At 41.4% G+C, this 26,715-nt stretch overlaps 1 protein-coding gene across 3 annotated transcripts in view; it reads right to left on the bottom strand.

Moving 5' to 3' along the window:
- sgcz (sarcoglycan zeta) overlaps positions 1-26,715 on the bottom strand; it is a 342,032-nt gene that overhangs the window by 190,951 nt on the left and 124,366 nt on the right. Inside the window, exon 1 of one of the 3 annotated variants that reach the window (XM_023334552.1) lies at positions 19,981-20,039. The exons of the other annotated variants lie outside the window; for them this stretch is intronic. The gene's annotated coding sequence lies outside the window, so the exon portion shown is untranslated. Of the gene's footprint in view, positions 1-19,980; positions 20,040-26,715 lie in introns of those variants that run through there. 3 annotated transcript variants of the gene reach the window in all.

Consider the following 26,715-nt stretch of genomic DNA (forward strand, 5'->3'; position numbering starts at 1 on the left):
ATGCCTCAAATCCCAGGAGAGTAAGAGTGAAATCAAAGAAAGAAATTAATTTTCCTTTAGAATTGACAAAGATGTGGAAAATTTATATAATCAGTTGATCAGATAATTCTTAAATATAACAAACTAATCATTAAGCCAATTTTTCAGAATTAATTGGCCTGACTCGACACTGGATTTTGACACCATTAGCCATGATACTCCAACAACTAACAGACCTGATTTAAACCTCCTGTGGTCTTAGCGCATTGCTCAGGAGAAGCATGGCAGATGTCACGGTTGGACAGCAGGGAGGTTGTCCCATGAGACTGTCAGTTCCCAAAAATACAGCACAACAAGCCTTGTAAAAGTGCATGTGGCATCAGTGCAACAGAGTAAAAAAAAAACAACTTGTGGGGTCTTATTGATCCAGTTTCTTAAGACCACAGGAGAGTTAAACACCTAAGATATGATCAAATGTCCAGTTTATTACTAATGTGCAACGATACCCTTAAAATTAATCTGTTCAGCGCAGCCATCCATGATCCAACATGCTTATCCTTACACGATTGCAATGGCTGTTGGTGCCCATTTCCAACAGGCCCGTACAACCCTAGCCTTGTTCAACACAAATGATCAAAAATTCCTAGGATCATAAAGTCTTCAAGTAATTCCAAACGACTCAAGTTCCTTTCCTGTATGCTCTTCAAGGTGTTTCACTTATTCAATTATTAAAAACTAACATGCAATTTTGTCTCAAGTGTATTCCTATCACAATCTTTAACTTCAAACTTAATGACCACATGTGATCCGATATAGTTTTTAAGCTTGACAACTGTGAGCTAATGCGAGTGACGGGCTGATGCAACAGATAAAACGTACACAACAGCCTACTAAAGTGCCGAGGGAAATTTTTTTTTTTTTTAAAGTAGCTGCCAGAGTTGCTGATGAAAGCAAGGAGGCTGGGGAAAAAGAAGATGAGTGTGAAAGAATAGAAGGTGAAGAAAGTAACAGCTACTAAAAGGGCACAAAGTTGCATTTTCTTATTAGGAACAAACATCAATGCACTATCTAGTCTACGAGTGTGTGTTTTTAAATACTTTTCATAAGCTGAAAGTGCATGAATTAATTTATTTTTCTGCCTTTGTTATTCCATGTGCGCGAGCCATTTGCGTGCCTCCCATGGGTGAGTTCACAAGCTCCCCACACTGTGTTGCATTATTGTATTGATTAATTGTCATTGATAACTGATGGCTGCAATGACTTGCTCTCTTGTTCTGTGTAGCGAGTGGAGATCTACTAGAAAATGAAATATGCCTTCAGTAATTGGTTTTAAATGGAAACGCTGACTTGGGTGGTTTAGAAGTTTACTACATTAGTGTGGGGGTTATTGTGTGTGCAGGAGATTAGTGTATGGATGCTTGTGCTTGTTTTTATGGGCATGTGTGCTCTGTACATCTCATCTTAGGTGGAGTTGAGACGCTCATTAATTGCCTGAGGACTCCATTAGCCAAGGTGATTACCCGTGCATCACAGTGACAGCGAACACGTTCGCATAAGCACCCACACACGCCAGCTGTGAGAGTTCTGTGGATAAAATAGCATCACAGGAAGCTGTTTGTGTTCCAACTGTGGGACTAATTCAATGCACTGGAATTCAATCAGCTACCAATCCAAAAGTGTTTTTCTTGGACTGTACAACCATTGTGGAAAAGAATGATGTAAGGGAGCCTCAACATTTCAAGGTTTTAGAAACTGCCAATTATTTTGAAACTTCTTTGTTGAAGACTCTCAGTTTTCACTTTGTCACCTTTCCTTCTACTTCAGTCTGTTTACTCTCCATTCTCACACAGTGAGAACTTACAAGTTTGTTTTGTAGTTTCTTGTTTTTCCCTCCACTTAGCTGGAAACTCAATAAGTTCCCATTCACCAAAAGAAACACAAATAGCTATGGTTAGAAAGGCAGGGAACAAACCTGGAAGAGTCTAGTTAAATGCAAGTTAGAGTCACACAAAGCGTCAAAAGGAAGAAAGAGACAGAAAAAGTGATTACAAAGGGAGAAAGCAGAAGGTGACTGACAGTACAGTATTCAGACAGTAAATTTTAAAAAGCAGTGTCAGAGACCTAGAAACTAATTGTGCACCTTAGAGCAGTCGTCCCTAACCCCCAGGTACCAATTGGTACCGGGCCGCACAAGAAATAATTACATTTGTCCGTTTAATGTATTATCTGAGTCTGGAGGATCTTTTATTTTGAAAATCCTTTAACCGGATTCTCTGGGTTACACACCAACATTGAGCCCACAAGCAGCAAAATGAGTAAGCAACAGATCAGATGTCTTTGGAAAGTTTCTTTGCGAAGGGGAAAAAGTCCAGAGAAGAGACAGGAGAATGGATTTATCCCGGACCGCTAGGTGATTCCCACATTCCAAGCACGCTCCAAATAGTTTCTGTCAAGTTGTGAGGGAATCATATATAATATCGCAAAACATCACTTTAAAAACACTAAATTATGACTAATTATCTAAAAAGAGATAGCAAAGTATTAGCTATATTTGTGCATTTATAACTTTGGAATTATTTATTGGGAAGAGCTATGGTCACTCCGTTCAGCAAGATAGCAGTATTGCAATATTTAAGGTAAAGTGGTGAATCTGTCAGTGGTAACAGTCTTGCTTACATGAAGCCGTAACTGATTACCTGCATGAATCCTCAGGGTTTGACCCAAAGCAGTCTGTCTACATAGACTGATTCCCCGGGTAGTGATTAAACAACCCACGAGGGGAAGGAAAAAAAAAAGCATTTTTAAGAAGCTTAAAACATAATCATGAAGCAGATGGACCATCTTTAAAATCAGTGCATGTTTAGCTTTTCATCTGTTGAGGAAAGTAGAAGTGGGAGCGTGTGCAGATTTCTTCTATCTTTGTCTGTCCATCTGCTTCTAAAAGAAGCAAACAAAAATTTTTGGATAGTCTTTAGTGTCCCCTCATTCCCCTCCTTGCCCGTACCAGATCTTCTGCGGATGAGAGCGGGAGAAAACGAGTAAATTAGCGAAAGCTAGAGATCATTAACTGGATGGTAATTAGCCATTAGATCCAGACTAAGAAATAACAGCCAATCAACCTGAAACTGAACGGACACCAGCTGTGAGGAAATACAGGATGTGAGCGAAAAAGCCATAGAGTAGGAGTGCACTGCAGAAGAAGTTAATGAATAAATAAGTGGCACACTAATACACTTTATGAGTGTGTGAATGAGTAAGAGGGTGTGTGTCCATCAGACAGCTAAAAGCTTTGGGTGCCCTGACAAATTAAGATCTTTTTTTCCGTGTTACAATACTAACTTTAGCCTTACTCAGCTTGTCCTCAACCAAGATGGTGACGTGGATGACACTTGTGTGCTACCCTTCACTCAAGATCACGCAGTTAATGGAGAAGAAACTTTAATAGTTTCTTCTCCATTGTTCATTACTGCCCACCTTTCCACCTGCAAAAAGTCCTCTCCCTGGCTAACAATATGACTGAACTGCTGCTTCTAAAATAATTATAAACAAAGTATATTTCACATCTCTGCCATCCTCTACCTCAGGAATTTCTCATCATTTGTTCATTGCTTGGTCTAGGGTTTTCACCACAGCCCAAACTTGAGCAACAGAAGCTAAAAACAGTTAGCTGAACAGACAAAAGAGAGAAGAAAAACACCAGAGTTCCTCGTAATTTTTTCCAGCATTTTAGCACAAAACACACACTTTATCTGATACCAATCTGCAGGCATACATTAAAAACGTCCAACCATGCAGCAAGGGCTACAAGTAGAAAATGGGTCAATGCAGAAGTTGCGGACCTGATTGCACTGCTTAGACTGTTTTTGAAGATGCAGCAACTAATATGACATCATGCATCAGCATTTTTGAGAACATGAATGTGAAGACCTATATTTTTGGCCCATACAACAAACTATGGTTCATGCATCACATGTCAAAGAAGACAGACCAACAGCAGACCCATGGAGGTCACAGCAGCTATGAGAAGCAACAGGAAGATACTGAGAAACTGTTTATCAGCAAATGGCAACACTGAAATCAACACTGGTGCCATGATAAAATGCAGGCAACTTTGTCTTAATTTGTATTGCATAGTTGTTTAACAAGCTAATAAAATTTAAAGTTTCTTGACATTGGCGCCTTTATTGAATGTTTCCATACTTCTCTCCCTGTCCCGTTTCTTGTCTGAACACTGTGGAAAAAGCCACTCAAGAAAAAGATACAAAATAGCCATAGCAGAGAAGCATTTTGTGAAAACCACTCTACCAGAGTAGAGTGGGGCATTAATTAAAAAAAAAAAGGCAACGAAGTAAAAAGAGGAGAGAATGGGTAAATTAATCTAATGCATGGATACAAAGAAGCAAAGATGAACACGGACAGGCAGCAAGACATCTGAAGAAAATTGGGAAGATTTAAAGGAAAAGAAAATGCAATTAAAGGTATTGCCTTAAGGATGTTTTGCAATTAGTAGCTTAAGTCAATTTTGAAGTTGCAAGACTGGTCTCCAAAAACATTCAGCGTGCACACACACACCCACACACCCACACACCAGTCTGTTCAGTCACAGCCAACTTGTTCCTTTGATTATTAATCCATTCTTAAGGCTCCTGTTTTTTAAACAAAATGTGAGTTTGCAGAGGCGTCTTATTCGTGTTGCCTTGCAGAGTTTTACTTTCCCACTACTCTCAACCCGACTTGTACATTGTACGTCTTCCGTTTTTGAAGGTTTCCGAGTCGAACCGCAACAATACGGATGCATATTGAAATGTGGAGGAAGGAAAGAAAGAAAAAACAAAAACAAACTGGACACCAGGCTGAACACGCAGTGAGGTGGGGGCTACCTTCAGTGTCGATGTGGAGTTCTTCAAGACGCTGACATCCCGTTGATTAGAGCCAGTCCGCACAGTCCATCGTCCGTCAAACGCTTATTAGTTCAATAGTTAGTTTTTTTTTCCTAAGACACTATTTTTTCCCCTCTGTTCCTAAAATAAAACACACCAAATTTGATTTCCCCAGTGGTTAGCAGTAGCGCGCGGATGAACTCCCCACGGTGCAACAATCCAATAGCGTACAGCCGACTTTATTCCGGAAACAAAGCAATTTTTTTTTAAACTTCCGCCCAACCAAAAATACGACTCTCCCCCGCTGGGTTGATTCGTCCCTACGTAGAGGTTTATTTTGTAGAAGTCAACCCGCACCATACTTTTTCCCCCCCCTCGTGATAAAACTCCGCATCAGAAGCTCCACACGCGCCATCCCTCTCATTAACCTCAGCTGCGTCACCGGCTACCTGGTCCAGCTGGCTCCGCCCCTCCCCGCCGGTGAACCATCAACAGGTGCCAGTTGATTTACGTAAAATAAATAAATACATAAATAAAAACACTGGGAAGACGGTAACAAATGTGAGCACGACAATAGTCAGCTTGAAGTGTGTTTTGAGGTTCCACACTAGAAAAATACAGATTAAGATTTAGAAAAATGCTCATAACGAAAAGAGCAAGAAGACATAACTTAACGCTTTCTGTTAAAAAAGGCGAAAGAAATGCTTCAGAGCAGTGTTATTTGCAAGTATGTGAAGTAAATTCGTGAGAATTTTGCATCAGTATTAATGTTTTAGACCCTTTTTAATAATTGAAAGGATAGAGCATGAGGAGCTGGTCTCATTAGCAAGTTGCAGTGTGGCCCATGGTCCTTCTCTCTCTGAGGTTAAAAAAAGGCAAGCAGCTTTTAGCCTGATTTCGTTTCCATGTTTTCCCTGTGTGATTTGTTGAAAGCTAAAACTGGTTGCAAATGACTTGAAGTGCTGCAGATGATTTTCTTGTTGCTTCCAAGCAACAAGAAACTATCCAAAGATAAATAAATCCCTGAGCTTTTGCAACACTACTGTAAAATCTCTGCTTTTTTAAAACAAAGTTTCTTCCATACGCATTTGAACATATAATCTGGAAAGAGAGGAAGGAATCATTAAAAAAGAGGAAATCTTTTGGGGGGGAAAAAAGACTCCTTTAATTTCATACCCCTAAAAATAATTCACACATGCCCTCCCTTTTCCATGTGTGTGCTTTTCTTTCTCTCTACTGGTGGTTTTTCAGGCAAAGAAAATGGGGCTGGGATAATTTCACGCTAATTTTCTACAGCTGGTGTCACAGGAACGACAATCAATAGATTGAGGACTCCCGTCTTTTTTTCTTTTTTTTTTCCCCCTGGCACCACGACCAACTGCTTTGCTGAAGAACTGGATGGACAAAATACTGAGCCAAAGGGGTTTGGATGAGGAAGTTTAACTGTGTGAATCCATACTGATGAGGCTCTGGTCCTGAGGCGATTTGTTCCAGTTTAATAAGGACAAAGCTGTTTGCCCTTCTGTTTGAAGGAGAAGCAGAGGCAAAAAAAGAAGCCATCTCCGATCCACCACAACCCGACTGGATGCATGCCGCAGACTTTGAGCTGTGCTTTCATATGACGTTAAGCAGCAGCAACAGCTAATGGCATCTGCACGTCATTTGCTTCACATTTCGGCAACGAGCCCTGCTTCTCGACGCCGGCTTTTTATGCAGATGTTCCCTGCTTATCTGAATAGTAAGCGGTGCAGTCGGAATTTACTTTGATGGATGATTTGCGTACTTGCTTAGGTCCCAAAAAACTGTTTCATTAAAGGGAGGTAACAAATACCTACATCATTCAGGAATGATTTTAAGGGAAGGAAATAACATCTTTAAGAGACGTGGTGTGGATACAGCAGAAAGTAACAGTAAATATGTATATTTTTTTAAATAATAATTTTAGATTTTCAAGAGATAATCTTTTAATATGTGCCACAATGCCTCTATTTTATTTAGCCACACAGTGACAGATTATTGATAATAATTGCTGTGTGGACACAGAAGGAAGCTCAGAGACAGTTTTTTTGTCTTGATTTGTTTTTTTAGAAGTTTATTGTCAAAGGAAAATTAAGTGTCAGATTTGTGGACTTGTTTTTCTAACATGTTTCCAAAGCTTATATATTCCAAACAGCTCTGTTTCACATTTTACCTCTTTTTGAAAGCTAATATATACATCCTGAGAAGACAACATGTCTCAGGACAAACTCAATCAGAGGGAGTGTTTGTCCTCCATCAGCCAAGCCAGGTCAAAACCTTTTATTTAGTGATGACTGGATTTTTGCTGCTTGTCAGGAGACAGGGATTAATCACATTGGCTATTTTGTATTCTTGTATCTTTGCCATATGTACCAGAAGTAGGAGAGTTACTCTTTCTGCTACTTTCAGGAGAACAAGTGCTGCCTTCCAAATAAAATTGTGCGCGTTTAAAAAGCTTACATATTCTGGCGGGCTTTGTAGGTGTGCAACATGTTTTTCTTTGACTTTCTCTCTGCTGGACAAGTGTTTGAAACTTTGTCTAAAGCTAGTGCCTTTTTGTCCAGGAGCAAGTATGCAAACAAAAGAGTGATGCAATGAAGGAGAAAAATGTTAGTTAATGTCAAGTTGAAAAGCATCTTGCGGAGATTAAAGCAGTTGAAATGCAAATCTAGAACAAATTCACTTTGAAATATTGAGAACTATAAATGGTGAGCCTTTTTTTTATTGTCAACATACTAAAAGTCAATAAGATTTTTAATGTGTCTAGCCAGCAGCATGCTCTTAGTCCTGACACAGGTTGGGGATTGACTGCAGATAAAATATGACCAGGGCCGTTCCAACAAAAGAACTGATTATGTAACAGCTTAAAAAAGTTTTTTTTTTATTTTATTTTTTTTACTTTTATTTCACTATGAAATGCATTTTGAAAATTATTTACACCATTTTAAATAGTGGAATAAGCTGCGGTACCCTGTACAAGTATCACATGTGACAGTTAAGTGTTTACTTAAAGCTGCTGAAACTTACTGTATGTTCTATTTTTAAATTGAGGAAGAAAGTACCATCTCATTTATTGCAGAACCATTTGCCTCTGCCTCTCCTTTCTTCCTTTTCATTGCAAAGTTAAACTTGAGACGGGGCTAGGTTTACAGGTGTGTAAAGATCAGTGTTCATTGATCTGTCTGTGTCCTTCAAGATCACTCCACCAGAGAGCTATAAGTAGCCATTGTCAGGAGACACAGATACAGACGTTCACAAGCTGACAGTAATTGAATACTTTGTGTTAATTCCAGCCTCTAGTCATTATGCTGGCTGTTCAACATTTAAATTCCCTATTTTTCAGTGGAGGTGGTAGGTGGGTCACCCTCATTAGCGCCATTAGTGTTAAAATGCATGCTTGTCCATGTTTGCTTGAGCAAACTGTTGGGACCTTACAGATATAGCACTTATCCTTTATTTGGGTCAGCTGCACACCAGCTAAAAATTTGGAACGTGAAGCCGCAGATTGACCTGGGACACCCTCGTGTACAGACACAAATAATGCCATTTTTGTCCCACAGGTTTGGTTGTTAAGTGAATTACTGAATTGCCAATGTCTAACCAGCTCTGACAATCAGGTCTATTAGCCATCCCTCATTCTGTTTTCCAAATAATGTTTAATTTGATCTAATTATGCCTTCCTGTAAAAGGGATAGAGCAAAGGAAAGTATAGGCCGAGAAGATGAAGATGTGAAAAACACAACTTTGAGGTTTTATTTTCATATAGCCACCTGTTATCATTTGTATTGATCAGCTAAAATGCACTGGAATATTGCTGCGCCAATTTGTTAACACAGATTATGAAATGTTCTTTAATCTGACTTAAATGTATAATTTGTCTGAATGAAAACACCCAAACGCCAATAGCGAATATGAAAAGCTCCTATTAGAAACTGATGTACCCCAGCCTTTGGCAGGGTACATAAATATTCAAAACTCAAAATTAAAAAGATAAACTGCAGGTAAAGTTCTGACTGGAACTGCTAAAACAGAATGGGAAAATAACTTTTAGATTAAAAATTCAAATTTATTTTCATTTTTTGTCAAGATTTAAAGTATTTAATGCTTGATTAATGTAGTTACTGTTGCCTCTTAACTAAAATGACTATTTTTGTACAACATTTTATGATTCCTGAGGCTTAATCCAATATGTAGAGAGCATGTCAAAAAAGGTTATGCTGCATTCTTGTTATACTCTGTACTGGGAAATTCGAACTTCGCAGTCAGATAAATAAACTGCAACGCTCTCCGAAGTTGGATTTCCCACTGAAAGCCTGAGTATAAGTCTGACTACCATCAGTTACGATTTGTAAGGTCGACTTCGGGTTTCAATATGGCCGCTCCTCACATCAACAGCAGTAAGATGTTGTGGAAATATCTTTATTTTGCAAGACACAAAAGTTGCAAGAGTTTTTTTTAAGTAGTCAGCATTTGAACAGGAGAGAGTAAAATAAATTCTCACCATGACGCAGTGACTGCAATGCAATCACTTTACTACAACTATTTACTGGGACAGCACGTCTCGGTACCACATAGTGTCTTTCAAAAATGTAATTAACTTTTCAAGGTACTTTCAAGATCCTACGTTCACGCTTTCAATGTGTAATAGCCTCTTTTGTCCCATCCTTCCCTTCTGTATTTGAACATAATGACATATGGGCTATTTCATTCAATAAATATATTACAATTATTGAGTTTACAGCAGCCGTTCAGTCAATATTCTCTTATCACTGAAGGGATGAAGCGGTGCTGTGAGCAGCTCATTTATATTCCTCTTTCTGCAACTAAATCAGAAATGCTTTGCTTGGACTAAATGACTTTTCTTTCGTCGGCGTCAAGTGCAAAGGCTTCTGTCCACCATCTGTAAATAAAACGCACCATGCAGTCGTTAAGTACCATCCGTGCTGCATTCGCAGAGACCAGCGGCTCCGTCTGTCACCGGCTTTGATCCGTTCTTGCCCAGACAGACGCAGTTCACTGATAGACAGTCGCACTGCATTACATCATGTCAACGCTTTGATAACAAAGTCATCTGTGTTTTGACATTGCCATCCCACTGTGCAGCTGTGCCTGCTTAGACGGAACAAATGATGATGGGCACGTGGGAAGGTTTTGCAGCTTAACAAGCAATCTAAGAAGAATCCTGCTTTGTTTTCCTGAGTACACGTCATGCCGTGTTGTTCACAAAAGCATCGGAGTCAACATTCATGGCTGGAAGTTATTTTTCAAAAACTTCAACCTTTATTCTTATCAGGGGAGTAGTAAATAAAGTTCTATCTGCACCCCAATTTTAGCACCGATTTTGTACCAAAACGTAGTCATATCATGGGAAAACAAGAAATCAAGGAGTAATTTAACAATTCATCACACTCTGGCTCACTAAAATGCAAAGTTGTGATTGTTTTGCTGGAATTATACCTCCTAATAACTCAGATATGCTTTTCAGTTCTGTAGGCGAAGGAAGTGATACACATTGGACACATCACCAGTCTGTCGCAGGGAAAACACAGTTCAAGGAACTACAACGTCAGATCAACCCAACATGCTGTGGGGTCAAGGGGATGAAAACCCACGTTTGCATAAAGAGAGCATAGAGAAACTCCAAACAGAAAGACCCCGGCAAGACGCTGAACTCAAAATTATTGCCTCCATTTCTTTCAAGCACGTTTTTGTAATATTTGTCCCAGTTACAGAAGCAAAATGTTTCCTTTGTCAGTTCACAACCCCATTTGTTATTCACACATTGCTATTTGTTCCCCTTCTACTTCCATGGCTGGAAACAAACCAGTTCATGTTCAGGCAATTCTTCGTTGTACCTCAGAGTATTTGTAATGGTTAAAGGACGGTTAAATATTTCTGATGATATTTCTAAATTTTTTAAAAGGCAAAATACAGAGTATAATTCCCTTAAATTGTACAATATTTTCAGAATATTGCATATTAGACTGCCTTTATGTTGGTTGTAACTACTGATCCATTGTTTGGACAGTTTTACAGTCCTCACACAAAATAACCCTGAGTATTTCTGCTTTTGATAGCGATTACACTACAGCATTTCTTTACAGCAGACAACAATAAATAGTAGAAAATGACTTTATATTTCTAGTGGTGAAAAACATGTCCATCTTCTTTCAATTACTTACTACAATAAACATTTAAAAATTCAAACATATGAAATGGTGAAGAAGCAAAATCATCAGCACTCACTAGTGACACTATGAACAAAATGTTCCTAATGCCATTCAAATGTTTTTCCACGTTTCACTATTATTACGTCTTACTATAATTAGACTTACTGAGTCTGAACACCGGATCGCCACAGGGTTGCGTGCTCAGCCCACTTCTCTACACCCTCTACACTCATGACTGTGTCTCCAACCACCCCAGCAACAAGATCATAAAGTTTGCAGATGACACGACTGTTGTTGGTCTCATCTCAGGCGGGAAGGGGGAGCTGGAGTATAGGGATGAGGTGAAGCGGCTGTCAATAACCTGCTCCTCAACACCTCCAAAACAAAGGAGCTGGTGATCGACTTCAGGAAGAACAAAACGGACATCCAGCCTCTCACCATCAGTGGGACCTGTGTGGAGAGGGTCCCAGTGTTCAGGTTTCTGGGCATGGAGTTGGAGGACAAGCTAACCTGGAGCACCAACACCAAGGAGCTGTTGAAGAAGGCACAGCAGAGACTGTACTTTCTGAGAATACTCAAGAAGAACTGTCTCCCCTCAGACCTGCTGCAGGCCTTCTATCACTGCTCCATAGAGAGTGTGCTCACGTACAGTCTGTGTGTCTGGTACGGCAGCAGCACATCTGCGGACAAGAAGGCGCTCCAGAGGGTTGTTAGGGCAGCAGAGAGAACCTTAGGCTGCCCCCTCCCCACTATGGAACAGATTTACACTTCCAGGCTCCACAAGAAAGTTTTGTACATTTTAAATGACTCTTCACACCCTGGCCATGGTCTCTTCCAGCTGCTGCCATCAGGAAAGAGATACAGAGCAATAAAAACCAGGACAAATCGCCTAAAAAACAGTTTTTACCCGATGGCAATCATGGCACTAAATTCAAAGGCATAAAAACTTCTGCTCTTGACACCACTTTGTTAAAATTTATTTCTCATTTTGTACTACTTATTTCTTTATCTTTGTATATTATGTATATACACATAACCTGCATCTTAACTCAAGTCGAGCAAATCTCAATCTCGTTATAATCTGTTGATGACAATGACAATAAATATTATCTTATCTTATCTTATGTTGTTATATGTTAGCTATTTCTGCCACCAGCTTTTTTCCAGGGTTCTAACGCCACATTATTGCGCAATTCTTCAACTGATAATGACATTTACACTGGTCAAACACAGCTCAAATTCACTGCTGGCCCTAGCAGATTGTTGGATAATGCAAATCCAACAATGGATTTGCATTATTGTAAAAAATGCAAATACACCACTGTGGACCCATCAAATTTATTAAATGTACCAATCCCTCTCAAGGATACAGGTAATGAAACATTATTAAAACACACAAGTCATTATCTTTTTCATTGGCTTTACAAAAGACTCCCTCCGATAAATGTTTCTGCTTTGAATCATTCACTTACTCAAAAGTGGGATGCGTTGAACCAGGCGATGCCTTTTTAAGCATAGCCAAACTTTTGCACTACATTATTTCTCATCACATTCCCAACTCCTCTAATGCCTAATAGTCATCTAGTATTCATGGTGTGCCTCTAGTTAGTTAATAATATATGCTGTCTTTGGCAGCTACAGCTGTCGCTTTCATACATGAATTGATTTTAAATGTGCAATACACAAGCTGTAACCGTGTTCTACCTCATTCACGCTCACGCTCTTTTGCTTTGGCTGATTGGATATTACATGACTCTCGACACAGTAGACAGTATGCGCTTGTCAAGTGCAATTAAAAATCACTTAAACTGTAAGTTACAGTGACAACACAGAGATATACTTTTATTGCCGACTCTCATGTTTTGTGGTTCATCTGATATGTATCTCATTGCTTTGCGTTGGGTGTGGAACATTTGACGGGACACGTTTCTGCACAGCATGACCCTGCAGATCTGTTTATCTGCACGACTGTCTGTCCTGTTCAAAAAGACGACTCGTCCACATGAGCAGCTCAATATTTCATCACACCACTGTCTTATCGAGAATGTACTGTTCAGGGAGTGACTGGAGGGAACTGGACGCATGAAAAAGTTAACAGCTGCACACACCAGCCAAAAGTTGGAAAAGTGAATTTTGACATTTTATCATTTTGCCACGATTCGCATCGAAGAGGGATGCAAATGCGTTGAAATGGCTTTTGAGGCATTCCAGATTCAGTTGCGGAGAGTTCACAATCTTCTTTCGAGGTAGTAATTTATGCGACGTCAGACACTGATTAGAATGTTCAGTACTTGATGAAAGTGTCCACATTTATATTTTATGTTTGGAAAATTCTTAATTTATGCAGATAAGCACTGTGAGCCGGGGAAAAAAGTGTCTTGACATAGATGCAAAGTTGGCAGTTCTACTGAGTATTCATCCACATTAAAAAAATCTGACAGCATAACACTCATAGTTTGCTTTGAGTGCTCGCTGGAATCAGGCATAATTTTCACCAAAGGTATAAACCATAACGATGACACCGATTAATAGTTACAATGTCTAGCCCGAAGACCAATACATAAAAATCCTACACAAATCGGAGAAAAAAAAAAAGCGCCAGATGCGTTGAGCTCGAGGGTGTAGACTCAAAAACCTAAGTACTTCTCAGCTGTCTTTTAACAGATGGGTAAATTTTATTCATAGCATCTTTCACAGGTCAGAAAACCACAACGTGCTTTAGAAGTGTCAGGATCTGTGTTTTCTGTGTTCATTTAGAGTTTTTTGTGTCCTTAAGTCTCTTCGTTGTCCTGTCCTCCCCTTGATTGTTCCCAGGTGTGTCTCGTCTCTGTGATTACCCTCCCGTGTATTTAACTCCACCTGTGTTCCTTGTTCCTCGTCGGGTCCTCGTCTATGTAGCGTCAATGTAGCGTCAATGTTAGCTTCTTCGTCGTTCTGTGTTTCCTTGTGCCTGCTGCTTGTTACTGGACTTATTTACAATTAAATTCATCATCTCATTCATCTTACCTGGGTCTACAGCGTCTGCCTCACCAACCCTCACCACACCGCATGACAGAAGGACCCGACCAGGACGAACGGTGAGGCACGCTATTTTTTAGTTTTACATCATGGACCCAGAAGATATAAAGGAGCTGACGGAAACGATCAGCGAGTATAAGGAGGCGATGGCCAAGCCGTACGCTGCCATCCGACGGCTCGGTTTCGCCATCCGCTTGGGGCTCCTGTTGGACTACTGGGTTCCTCGCTTTCCGCACCCGGGGTTGGTGGAGTTGCAGAGGGAGGCAGAGTGGGAGCGTATGGCGGCTCTAGCCGTCATGGCTGGCGAACCTCTGCCTCCCAAGCCGCACAGTCTCTCCGCCAGCCCGGATCCAGCTCCAGCTCCGGGACCAGCACCCCCAACCGGTGCGGCCGGCGCACCCGGGGCCGTTTCAGCCGGCGTTCCAGCCGGCGCACCCGGGGCCGTTTCAGCCGGCGTTCCAGCCGGCGCACCCGAGGCCGTTTCAGCCGGCGTTCCAGCCGGCGCACCCGAGGCCTCAGCCGGCGTTCCAGCCGGCGCACCGCAGGCCGAATCAGCCGGCGTTCCAGCCGGCGCACCGCAGGCCGAATCAGCCGGTGTTCCAGCCGGCGCACCCCAGGCCGAATCAGCCGGTGTTCCAGCCGGCGCACCCCAGGCCGCCCGGAGACAGCGACGTGAGCCGCCGGTGGACCCGGCCCCTCGTCGCCTTCCGGAGCTGTCACCTCCGCAGCCGGTTCCCAGGCTTCGCTGCGGCTCGCCCCCGCAGCCGGCCCCGAGGCTCCGCTCCGGCTCACCTCCAGCCGGCGCACCCGAGGCCGAATCAGCCGGCGTTCCAGCCGGCGCACCTGAGACCGAGACTCCCTGTGTTCCTACCGAGACTCCCTGCGTTCCTCCAGAGACCCTGACCTCCAGCGTTCCTCCAGAGACCCTGACCTCCAGCGTTCCTCCAGAGACCCTGACCTCCAGCGTTCCTCCAGAGACCCTGACCTCCAGCGTTCCTCCAGAGACCCTGACCTCCAGCGTTCCTCCAGAGACCCTGACCTCCAGCGTTCCTCCAGAGACCCTGACCTCCAGCGTTCCTCCCGAGACCGAGACCCCCAGCGTTCCTCCCGAGACCGAGACCCCCAGCGTTCCTCCCGAGACCGAGACCCCCAGCGTTCCTCCCGAGACCGAGACCCCCAGCGTTCCTCCCGAGACCGAGACCCCCAGCGTTCCTCCCGAGACCGAGACCCCCAGCGTTCCTCCCGAGACCGAGACCCCCAGCGTTCCTCCCGAGACCGAGACCCCCAGCGTTCCTCCCGAGACCGAGACCCCCAGCGTTCCTCCCGAGACCGAGACCCCCAGCGTTCCTCCCGAGACCGAGACCCCCAGCGTTCCTCCCGAGACCGAGACCCCCTGTGCTCCGACCGAGACCCCCTGTGCTCCACCAGAGACCCTGCCTCGGGGGGCTCGTCGTCGCCGTCTGTGGGCGGCCCCCGGGACTCATCGCCACCTCCAGCGCCGCGGACGGCCGCCGGACCGCCTCCGTGGTTCCCGCCTCCAGCGCCGCGGACGGCCGCCGGACCGCCTCCGTGGTTCCCGCCTCCAGCGCCGCGGACGGCCGCCGGACCGCCTCCGTGGTTCCCGCCTCCGGGGTTCCCGCCTCCGTGGTTCCCGCCTCCAGCGCCGCGGACGGCCGCCGGACCGCCTCCGTGGTTCCCGCCTCCAGCGCCGCGGACGGCCGCCGGACCGCCTCCGTGGTTCCCGCCTCCAGCGCCGCGGACGGCCGCCGGACCGCCTCCGTGGTTCCCGCCTCCAGCGCCGCGGACGGCCGCCGGACCGCCTCCGTGGTTCCCGCCTCCGTGATTCCCGCCTCCAGCGCCGCGGACGGCCGCCGGACCGCCTCTGTGGTTCCCGCCTCCAGCGCCGCGGACGACCACCGGACCACCTCCGTGGTTCCCGCCGCCGCGGACGACCACCGGACCACCTCCGTGGTTCCCGCCTCCTTTGCCTCCGCCCACCCTGTGGGTAGTTTTTTGTTTGTTTATGGACTCTTGGCCCTTCTTGTGTTTCCGCCCACGATGGTGGGTAGTTTTTTGTTTTTCTGGACTCTGGCCCCCCGTCCAGCGCCCCTCCGCCCACCCTTGTTGTGTTTTTGTTTTTTCTGGACTCTGGCCCCCCATCCGGCGCCCCTCCGCCCACCCTTGTTGTGGTTTTTTTTTTTTTTTTTTTTGGGCGTCTGGTAGCCGCCCTTGAGGGGGGGGTACTGTCAGGATCTGTGTTTTCTGTGTTCATTTAGAGTTTTTTGTGTCCTTAAGTCTCTTCGTTGTCCTGTCCTCCCCTTGATTGTTCCCAGGTGTGTCTCGTCTCTGTGATTACCCTCCCGTGTATTTAACTCCACCTGTGTTCCTTGTTCCTCGTCGGGTCCTCGTCTATGTAGCGTCAATGTTAGCTTCTTCGTCGTTCTGTGTTTCCTTGTGCCTGCTGCTTGTTACTGGACTTATTTACAATTAAATTCATCATCTCATTCATCTTACCTGGGTCTACAGCGTCTGCCTCACCAACCCTCACCACACCGCATGACAAGAAGCAAACATTCAAAACACAGATGATATGCTGTGATCCAGAGAAAGGTGTGGGACTGGTACCAGGAGGCCTGGTATCAACTTGACCAGGTATGGGATGTCTATCAAATGGACCTGATGTTCTGAGTCTGTTGGCTCAGAAAGTAACTAGCAGCTTAAAGACTGAGGAAATTTAGACTTGGTTACCATAAAAGGTCAGGTTTAACAAGCTTCTAACAACCTGCATTTACTGTGTTGTATTTTAAGCAGGATTGAATCATGCTGCACAGGGCTTAAAAATAAAATCTCAGATTTTTTTTTTATATATACCAAATTCGATTTTCGATCACTTTCATCCCCTGGCCCCTCATTTCTTTCCTTAAAAACATTAGTAATGACAAAAAAAATTATTAAAAAAATGTCTTATTTCAATCTTTCTTTCTTTGAGTAGATCCAGAATAAATACAAGCTGTAAAACACGCTTGTCAAACAAGATGGCAGTTCTTGGTTGGGCTAACATCATTCTGAAATATGGAAACCTAAGAATACATTGGTGAAAGAAAAACAAAATCAAACTTTCCAAAAATGAAATCTCCAAAAACAGAAAATCTAATTGATCAAATCGATTTATTGCCCAGCCCTAGCCTTGTAAATAGTTCAACTTAAATCTAACTGTTTGATTAAATTAGCATTAATTTAAATTTATTAGCAAATTGGATTCAATATAGTTTGAGAAGAATTGGACCTGTTTGTCCTGTAAAGTTCCATTTAGATGACAATTGTTTCAGAGTAGTGCTGCATTGTTAAACTGGAGCTGAAACTAATTAAATGTCATTAAAGACAATGACACCTTTCTGCAAGAAAGAAAAAAGAAGACAGACCTATCATATCAGGAACAACCTTGGTTATTAATTAAAAAATTATGAAAACCTTTTACAGCCAAACTCATCTCCCTGCTGCATTAAAGAAAAAAAAAAAATCTAATTTTGACAGCTCTCTACTCCCGTCATATGCTGCAGGTCACAAGAAAATGATCGTTTCCTAAAAATTTCTCAGATGGTCACAGAGTGGACAGTTTCTCACTTTTGTGTCACTCGCTGTGAGCTGAGGGCAGTGAAATCACTGTTCACCTGAAATGAAATTGGACAAACAGAGTGAAACTAATCTGACAAGGGTCCAAAAGTAGACCAGCGGGATGGATGGCGAAGGATGAATGGTACTAAAGCCCGAGTTTGTTGTGTGAACTGAAAACACAGGCGCATTTTGAACCAAAAGAAGATGTTAGAGCATCTCCGAGGGCTTACTACAGGGCATTGTTAGCGGGTTGTGATTGTTCAGTTTCTGTCACCAGAATATTGTCACGATGTGCAGGTGCATCTCTTTTTTTCCCGGACATGTGCTGAAAATGAAGCTCAGAGCACGAGAAATGAAAGATAGGACTAGACAGGTAAAACAGAGACATAGATAAACAAGTCAGACAGGTACTGACTCACTGTATCAAGTGAAAACCATGTTGCAAGAAAAAAGCACACAATATTGCATACAGTGTATCTAACCAGATGAGAGGATACATGGCATTAAGTTCATGAGAGAAATGCAGTATTAGTAAGATTTTTAGGGATAATTAAAATTATTATTTTTTACATTTTAAACAAAGGGTCAATGTTTTACAAAAGCAACAAATCTGTAAAAAAAAAAAAAGGGACAAATTAGAATAACAAAAATTGATGTGAAGATGCCAACAGCTTATCATATATTAAGCATTTTGTTTGATGTAAAGGCAAAGACTTGTCCAGAATTTTTTCAGAAGGGTATAAATAATTCTGTTTGCCAATTTCCAATCATATTTTAAAAGAAATTCAATACATGTGCAGGCAATACCGGTTTTAATATTAACATTGACAATATACTTAATACAGTGTACTTATATTAATTTTTTGATTGATTTTAATTCCGCAGATACCCTTGTAACAGACAGACAAGATATTAAAGTTCAGATTCCCCCCGAGGTCCTGTTAGGGTTTTTTTTGTTTGTACCATAAACAAGATTAAACAAACTGCAATATCAGACAAAGATGAATAATGTACATACAGAAAGCTGTTTTCAAATCCTAATTTTATTTGTTGATTAAATCTATCTAACCTTGCAGCTTATGTCAAATATAATTACACACTTTGGTGAATAACCTGTCATCATTGACATTAATTTTGTTGGTTCGGATTCATCAGCCACACTCAGACATGATTACTGACAGATCGAGATCTGACAACTTCATGACCCCATGAAGTGGACATGGAATCTCCAAAAACAACAAATTCTCACAACTCTAAAACCCAATCGATAGAAATGTAAGAACATGTACAAAATCACTGAAATCCACAACTCTTGGAAAAGTTACTTTACTGTATCATCGTTTTCTTAATGAGCGTTTTGTGATGATTTTGCTTTCTTGTGTGTGCACTTAACAAATTGAGACTTTTAGGGAACAATGACGTGGCATCCTATTTTATGCTTGTCTACTTTGGTTTATGTATTGAGCGTGCGCCACAACGCAACACAATAGCGGTGCCAGTGGTTTTTTGTTTTTGTTTGACTGTATCTTACACAATTTGTCTCGACAATGTTGCGATTAAACTTCAGCAGTGTCTTGACGAATGTAATTTCTTAGAAGAAATGGTAAATGTAGTTGAGTTCACAAAGAGCTTAGTGAAGTTGTCTTTGGTATTTCTGTGACATTTTCAAAAGAGCTGAATTGCCCAACATGGTATTTAACTTTTCAGGTATTTTGCCTTAATGTCTGAATAAACACACCAATGTATAATTATCCTGAGTAGAGTAATCGAGGCCCTATATTCTTTGTTTTTGTACAAACTGCTCCATCTAGTTACATACCATACATTTCAGTAAGCCCAAACTGTGGCAGGTATTTGAGACTGCTTGTTAGACCGAGTTCAGAGTTTCAGATTTTGTTCTGTATAAGTAGCTTTCAGGCTCTTCAGCTTTTGTTTGCTTGTTTTATTATTATTTGGTTCATTTAGAGAAAAATAACGCTTCATCATTATGTTTGCCATAATTCTTATCATCCCAACCACAGTGCCAAAACACTAAAAAGAGGAAATATTCACAGTTAGGTTCTCAGAAGCTATTGTACTGAATTTTAATGTGTCTGAATGACCGGCAACTACTAAATAGATTCCATGGCAACCCTGTAAATAAAATCGCACCGTTCTCTTCAGTCTCGGTGAAATCTGTTAAGAATCTCAACAGCAGTCAGTGTTTTACGGTTTTAAAAGAAACAAACAAAAAATCAAGTCAAAGGCAAAAGTAGCAAAGAAAATCTTCAGGGGGAACAGAGCAAGTTATTAGTTCAGACCTGTGCAGTCGAAAATGACAAGAGCTTGGTCTGGACTTTTTGGGGCCTCCCTCTGGCTTTTCATTACAGCCTCTCTGCCTACTAAAGGCTGGCCTGGGAGATTTTCACAGCTGCGGGCGAAAGAAAAATAGTTTGATCAATTAAGTTTCTGCATGTCACTTGCTGATATATCCTTGGAGCAAATAATGACCGAGCACAATGATGTGTGAGATGCATTAGATCCTAAGTGATTGATGTGCCCACCACTCTCTGTGTAATTATGTTATATATGTAGAGTCATAGTAAAAGCCAAATAGATTATTCCCTTTACATTTGAAGGTTCCACGTGTTTTGGAGTTTTTCCTGTGTCTCCTTTGTGTCTGTATAGCTTATGATGGGCAGCAGACCTGTCATGGATGGATAGCGTCTCAACAAGGGATTTAAAAGACTATGAACTCAGCAGTGTGAAAGTAAAGTGGCAGGTTGTGCCACTGGTTCACGCACTATGTGGTTATTGGTGGTCTTAGAAAAAATCTCTAGCTATGAAAGAAATATAAGGTCTCTAGTAGTGTGATCGTTCAGTTTGGCAGGCTTATGAACTCCTAAATTACACTCAAATGACCAAACATGACCTACAACAAATAAAAAGCTGTGTTAGAAATTTTTGGGGAAAATATATTGAAACTTTTATCTCTCTCTCTCTCTCTCCTAAGCCATGAGCACTTCCACAGCGTTCCCAGTTTCCTCATATTACACTCTCTTCCTCGAGAGCATAATTCTAATAAGGGTGTTAATGACATGTTGTGTGCATTCAATGGATCCAACTGCAGCAGGCGAGAGACTAAACAGTTCTTTTGAGGGTTTTAATGAAAAAAAATAAAAGAATCAAACTTACAAAAAGTCTGGGGAAACCAAAAATCGAAACATAGCCAAATTAGAGACACAAAGGGTTCACAGAGAACCGGGGGGAGTGACGAGATAAGATGTAAGTAACAAGACAAATCGGCAAGTTATAAGTGAGAATGAAAAGCCTAAATACTGGGAGGTTGATAGTGGGAACAATGGACCTGGGCTGATGAGCTAATTGATTACAGGTGTGAGTAGTAGAGCAGGAGAAAGTGGCACAGGGGAACAGGAAAAAATACTAACATTAGGAATACTTACACTGGAGCAACATGATAAACTAGAGAACAAAATAACTAGAAACAAGATAAAACATAACTGGAATCACTGAGGATGAACAGAAGTGGGAAAGAACATTGAACTGAATAATAACTAAGAAAAACTAAGGAGCACCAAAAATGACAAAAATCCAAAACCAAACTCAAACAACCCCAGATCCTGACAGTTAACACCACCGCTTACTTTAAATTTATTGTTGTGCTGTTTGCTTTAAACTGTTGAATTACCCAATAGCACAGTTTGTACTGCAGCAGGATTATGTCACAATGTGGCAATCCTTTCACCGCTTAACCATCTCACATCCACTGGTGTCTGTACAGCGCAGTGTGAGATTAGACGTTGTTATTATTGGGTCATAATTGTGACATAAAGTCTGACTTGAAGTTGCACTGATGCTGTAACAGTGGTGGACAAGTCTAATATCCATGATGTGTGAGAGAGCTGGGAAGTTTTTGACATGTCTGATAAAATCCATGGCAGGGTGTGTTCAAATTGTGTATGGTACAGCATCATCTCATGCATAGAAATGCGTGAGATGACGATTTGGAAGCATTATTTTTATATGGCCTCATATCTGACAGTACCAATCAGACGAAAGACGTAGAGTGACAGAGAGTACAACTTGTCTTGCCTCTTTTTTTTTTGCTTCTGTTAAAATGAGTCTATCTATCTATCTATCTATCTATCTATCTATCTATCTATGTATATGTTACGGTCCGACCAGTAAGGCACAAGGACAAAGGCATATATGAAAAAATATTTTCTATTTATTTTTCAAAAATTCTTAACAAAAGCCTTTCAACAGCAAATCTCAAAAATATAACAAAATGAGCCCAAAAGAAATCAACTAAGGCATACCTAACTCAGGATAACAAACCAAAAAACTGACCTCACACAATGAACACACAGGGGAATTTATACACAAAGGCTAGCCTACACAAACGTGGAGGGGTGGGAAATGAGACAAAGACAGACAATGCATAAACATAAATAAGTAATTCAAACCAACACATTTTGACTACAAAACAACTATAAAAACAAAACAACCTAACACCAAAATTGTTTAAGGACTTATGCTATTAATAGAGAGAGAGGCAGGTTCTTTAACATCAAGTCCCCTGTTTCCAGCAGCCTGATGGTTTGTCCCACTTCCTGGTTTGCCTTTCAACCAGTCCTCTCACTCAGCCAGTCCTTCAAACTCAGCAAAACAAAGTAGTTAATAATTCAAATAAACAAAAGGAGTTTACTAAATGTGTGCACCCATAATAGTAAACAACCTAATGCAATAAACACAAAAAGAGTGAAATTATAAATGTATTGTATGAAAACATTAAAATAAATACTAACACTGGGGAAACAAGGGAGGAACCTCCACACTATCTATCTATCTATCTATCTATCTATCTATCTATCTATCTATCTATCTATCTATCTATCTATCTATCTATCTATCTAACACAAATGTGTTGTGTTTGGGACAGGATACTGCAGGTACATTGGTTTGTAAGTGTAGCCTGACTAACAAGAGGATAACTTTTAGTTCAGGGATTTGTGAGGATTATTTTAAAGTCAGGAGCCAAAATGACAAGCACAATATCACAGTGACATCCAAATTGGGCCTTGGTGACAGTAACTGTCTATGGGCTATCAAGAGCTCTTCAAATGTGAAGAATTCGCTGAAAGCTGAGCACTACAGCACAACACTAATGACAAAGTCCAGGGAAGAGATGGCAGTTCGGTGCGTCTGAAACAACAACTGACAAATTCAAATAACAAGCTCGTTCCTGTCTCCACGAGGGAGGGAATGCTTAGCAGGAGAACATTCTCGATGGTTTAAAACAAAGCTAGGAACACAAAGAACTTTAAATGGACGTTACGTGCTAGTTAGAGCTGCCATTACTTTTTTCATTATTTGTTTTTTTTCATTATTTGGTGATTAAGCCATTTTACAAATTGCTTTTTGATGGCAATAATCTACCGACTATTCCTTTCGTCCTACTCTGCAGTTTCACATTTAAATGCAAAAAGTGTATGCACGGATTTCTCTGTGGAAAATGATGCTACGGTGAACAATGTCTCATCTTTGTTATCACCGCAATATGAGCTTCTTCACCTTGTCACAAACATCAATAGACATGCAAATTTGCAGTCGTATCTTATTTTACGGATGTATAATGAGGTTTATGTTGTTGCAGGTTTTTTTTTTCTCGTACCATTAGGCTGATGCTTGCACGAACTGTGTCCATTGAATTCTTGTTCTTTTGATTAAAGTTTGATAATGCATGTGTACGTTGGCGTGCACATGGTTGTGTGTGGGCATGTATCTGTGTGTGTTACTCATTGTAGCCCTATAAACCTTTCCGGGTCTCAGTAGGTGTCTTCTCTTGCCAGATGTTCTTCCTTTACCATCCCATACCTCCCTCCGTGAATTCTGATGCGACTACATTTTTTTTCAAAACACCATCCACTGTTAATTTAATAAGGAGGACGGGGAGGAAGTTAATTATCAGTCCCTGCCACATTTTGTGTCGAAAGATAACAGGAACAGTCGGGAATTTAATCTCACGGACACGCTTTATTTTTAAGCAGCGGATAAAAAAAATTAAAAAAACCTTACAGTGACATTTTTGAAAGTTAAGTTACATTGTATGACAAATGTTTTCACCATGTGGATTTCTTAAACAACTTAAAACCAAAACAAATCCCTAACTGATTAATGAAAGCAATAGCAATTCTCACTTTTGTTGATTGTTCTAAAACGTGTTTTAAGTTAGTAATTCCCCATATGTTACAAGTTAAAAGGGCTTGTTGCACTAGTAGATTATTTCACTTATAAGCAGTACTTTTTCATCAATATTAAGGAATTATGGGCTTAAAACAGGGGTCTCAAACTCCAGTCCTCGAGGGCCACAGTCCTGCAACCTTTAGATGAGCCTCTGCTGCACCACACCTGAATAGAATAATTAGGTCATTAGCAAAGCTGGGAAAACTGATCTACACAAGGAGGAGGCAATTAAGCCATTTCATTCCAGTGGTTTGTACCTGTGGCACATCTAAAAACTGTAGGTCTGCGGCCCTCGAGGCCTGGAGTTTGAGACCCCTGGCTTAAAACAAGCTCCTGTATCATCATTAAAAGTAACTTGTAAGTTAGCTTCATTTCAAGTGCACTAAGATTTTGGAACTAGAGACTAGAAGCTACGAAGCATTTTGCTGCATGCTTTATTCTTATTATAATTATAATTATAATTATTATTTTTGAACTATTTGGTTGGTGTGTAATTTACAGAATCTGGTTGTTATTCTCAAAATCAAGTCTTTGTCCCATGTCCAAGTCCAACATAAAGTCTATGTATGAGTGAAATGACTTTTCTCATGCCATAAAGTCTGTCTATAACCTTGCATTCCAGGAGGTAATGCATGGAAATCATCTGTTTTATACTTGAATGCAAAAGATATCCTAGGAAGTACATTTCTCATAAGCAAAAAATGAATATGAATGCTTAATTACACAGTTTGACCTCATGGAGTTTTAGGCGTTTTTCTCCTTGGGAAGCATCCATTGCTTGGGAAGTTACAAAAATGTGCTCAAAACGTCCCATCCTGACTCTGACTCTGTTGATCCCACTCTCTGATCCCAACACTGACTCTGTTGTTTCTGTTGCCAGTCACATTAAATAATCTGATGCTTTTCAATACACAGTTGATTTTGAATCTGTCCGTTTGTGTCGTTATTATGATCCTACTAACATGAACAGATTGTTTTGAACCACTGTTAGCTCATGGTTTGTGAACTAGTTAATCAGATGCACACGCATTAAGCAAGCATCACTATAACTGTAATGGTTTGTGGCTTACTTACTGGTTGACTTTCACACCCAGTTTACCTGGAGTTCAAAACAAGTCTGAAGTTCCCAGAGCACAAGTTAAAATCAAGACTATTTTATTGTGACTTTAGGCTGATGTCAACGTAAGGCTGCTGAATGAAACATTTCATATTTTTGATCTCTGTGACTTTATAAAAAAAAATATTTTTTTTTAACATATTTCTTAAAACTATCACTGACAGCAGGGTATGAGGCAGATAATCAGAAAATAAATAAATAAATCGAGCTCCTCTGCCTGGACCTGCTCTCATCTGAACAAATACAAAAACAACCAATCAGAGCCCAGAGGAGGGTCTTAGCGCTGTCAATCATGCTTTTTCTCCACAAGAGGCACTGCCATGAATGCTCAGGCTATAGCAAAGCTACCCAGTTTTCCTGGAATGGTAAGTTGTTTCTCCGCCATTAATATATTCAGCAGCGCATACACAAGTTGATTGACAGCGCTAAGACACTCCTCCTGGCTCTGATTGGTTGCTTTTGATAGCAGTGGTGCATTTCTTCGGACGGCAACAACAACACAGGAAGAAGGTGGAGGAGCTCAGTCTCTTCACAGATTATCTGTCTCGTATTATACTGTCACAACATGGTGACAGTTTTAAGAAAATGTGTAAAAAGGAACTATTTTTTTGTAAATGGTATAGTGCAGCTTTAATGTCAGCCAGAAAGGCTTGTGTGTTCATTTGTGTTGACAGGTGATTGTAACCGTGTGGCAGCATTTGACAACTTAAGTATGAAACTCAGCTTTTTCTTTTATGTCTGTCACATTTTTCTTCTGGCCATCATAGTAAGTGTGGGAGTCGCGGTAATTATGTCTCTAAAAGGGCCATACATTTAGAGCTGGGAAGTATTACTGCTTGAGGTCTTATCCTCCAGACAGACACAAATATCAAGATCTGGCTATTTCCTCTTATGCGTGTGACAGTTGGTCTTTATTTTTTAATTTAGTAGAACAGCAGCTGTTTTGTGTCTTTATTACCTGGTAAAAACTGCCCTTGGGAAGCCAGGGAGTTAGTCTGGGTTTTATTTCCATGAATATTAGATTAAGGTAACTAAAAGTGTCCACCAAAATGTGTTAGGAAACGAAAAGCAGAAGCAAATATGCGCCATCAGATGAATCCCCCCTTTTTTCCCCGGTAGCTCTTGGTCAAGGTCACGAGGATTTTGGAGTTCACCCAAGCATGCACTGGATGAAAGACACAAACACTCCCAGGACAGGTTTCCTGTCGTCTGTCGCGTTGAACTCGCAGGAGCAGAAAATCCTTCACACTCCAACTCACACCTATGGGCAATTCATTCCCTCTAATTCACTTGACTTGCATGTCTGCAGTCAACGGGAAGACGCTGGATAACCCCAAGAAATGCTGTGAACAAGGAAAGAAATGCAAACTGAACACACGGACCTTACTTGTAGCATAAGTGTTGGGGTTTTAACATAAATTCAAATATGAAGCAATCAGCAGAGAACTGATGCAAAGAAACATCAATAAAATAAAATTTAAAATCTTGAGTTGCTAAATAACTGTTTTTGTGTTTTATCTGCACCAGTTTTCTTTTGCAGACTGCAACAGATGGGTTGCAAACTAGGTCCGCGCTGCCGAATTACTCGCCTACAGGCATGTAAGACACTTTACATTACCTGGAGATGGGCTAATCCAGAGTCATACGCTCTGTAGAGGCAGCAGTGATAACA

Source organism: Xiphophorus maculatus, chromosome 5 (genome assembly GCF_002775205.1).
Source record: "Xiphophorus maculatus strain JP 163 A chromosome 5, X_maculatus-5.0-male, whole genome shotgun sequence".
Classification (NCBI taxonomy): Eukaryota; Metazoa; Chordata; class Actinopteri; order Cyprinodontiformes; family Poeciliidae; genus Xiphophorus; species Xiphophorus maculatus.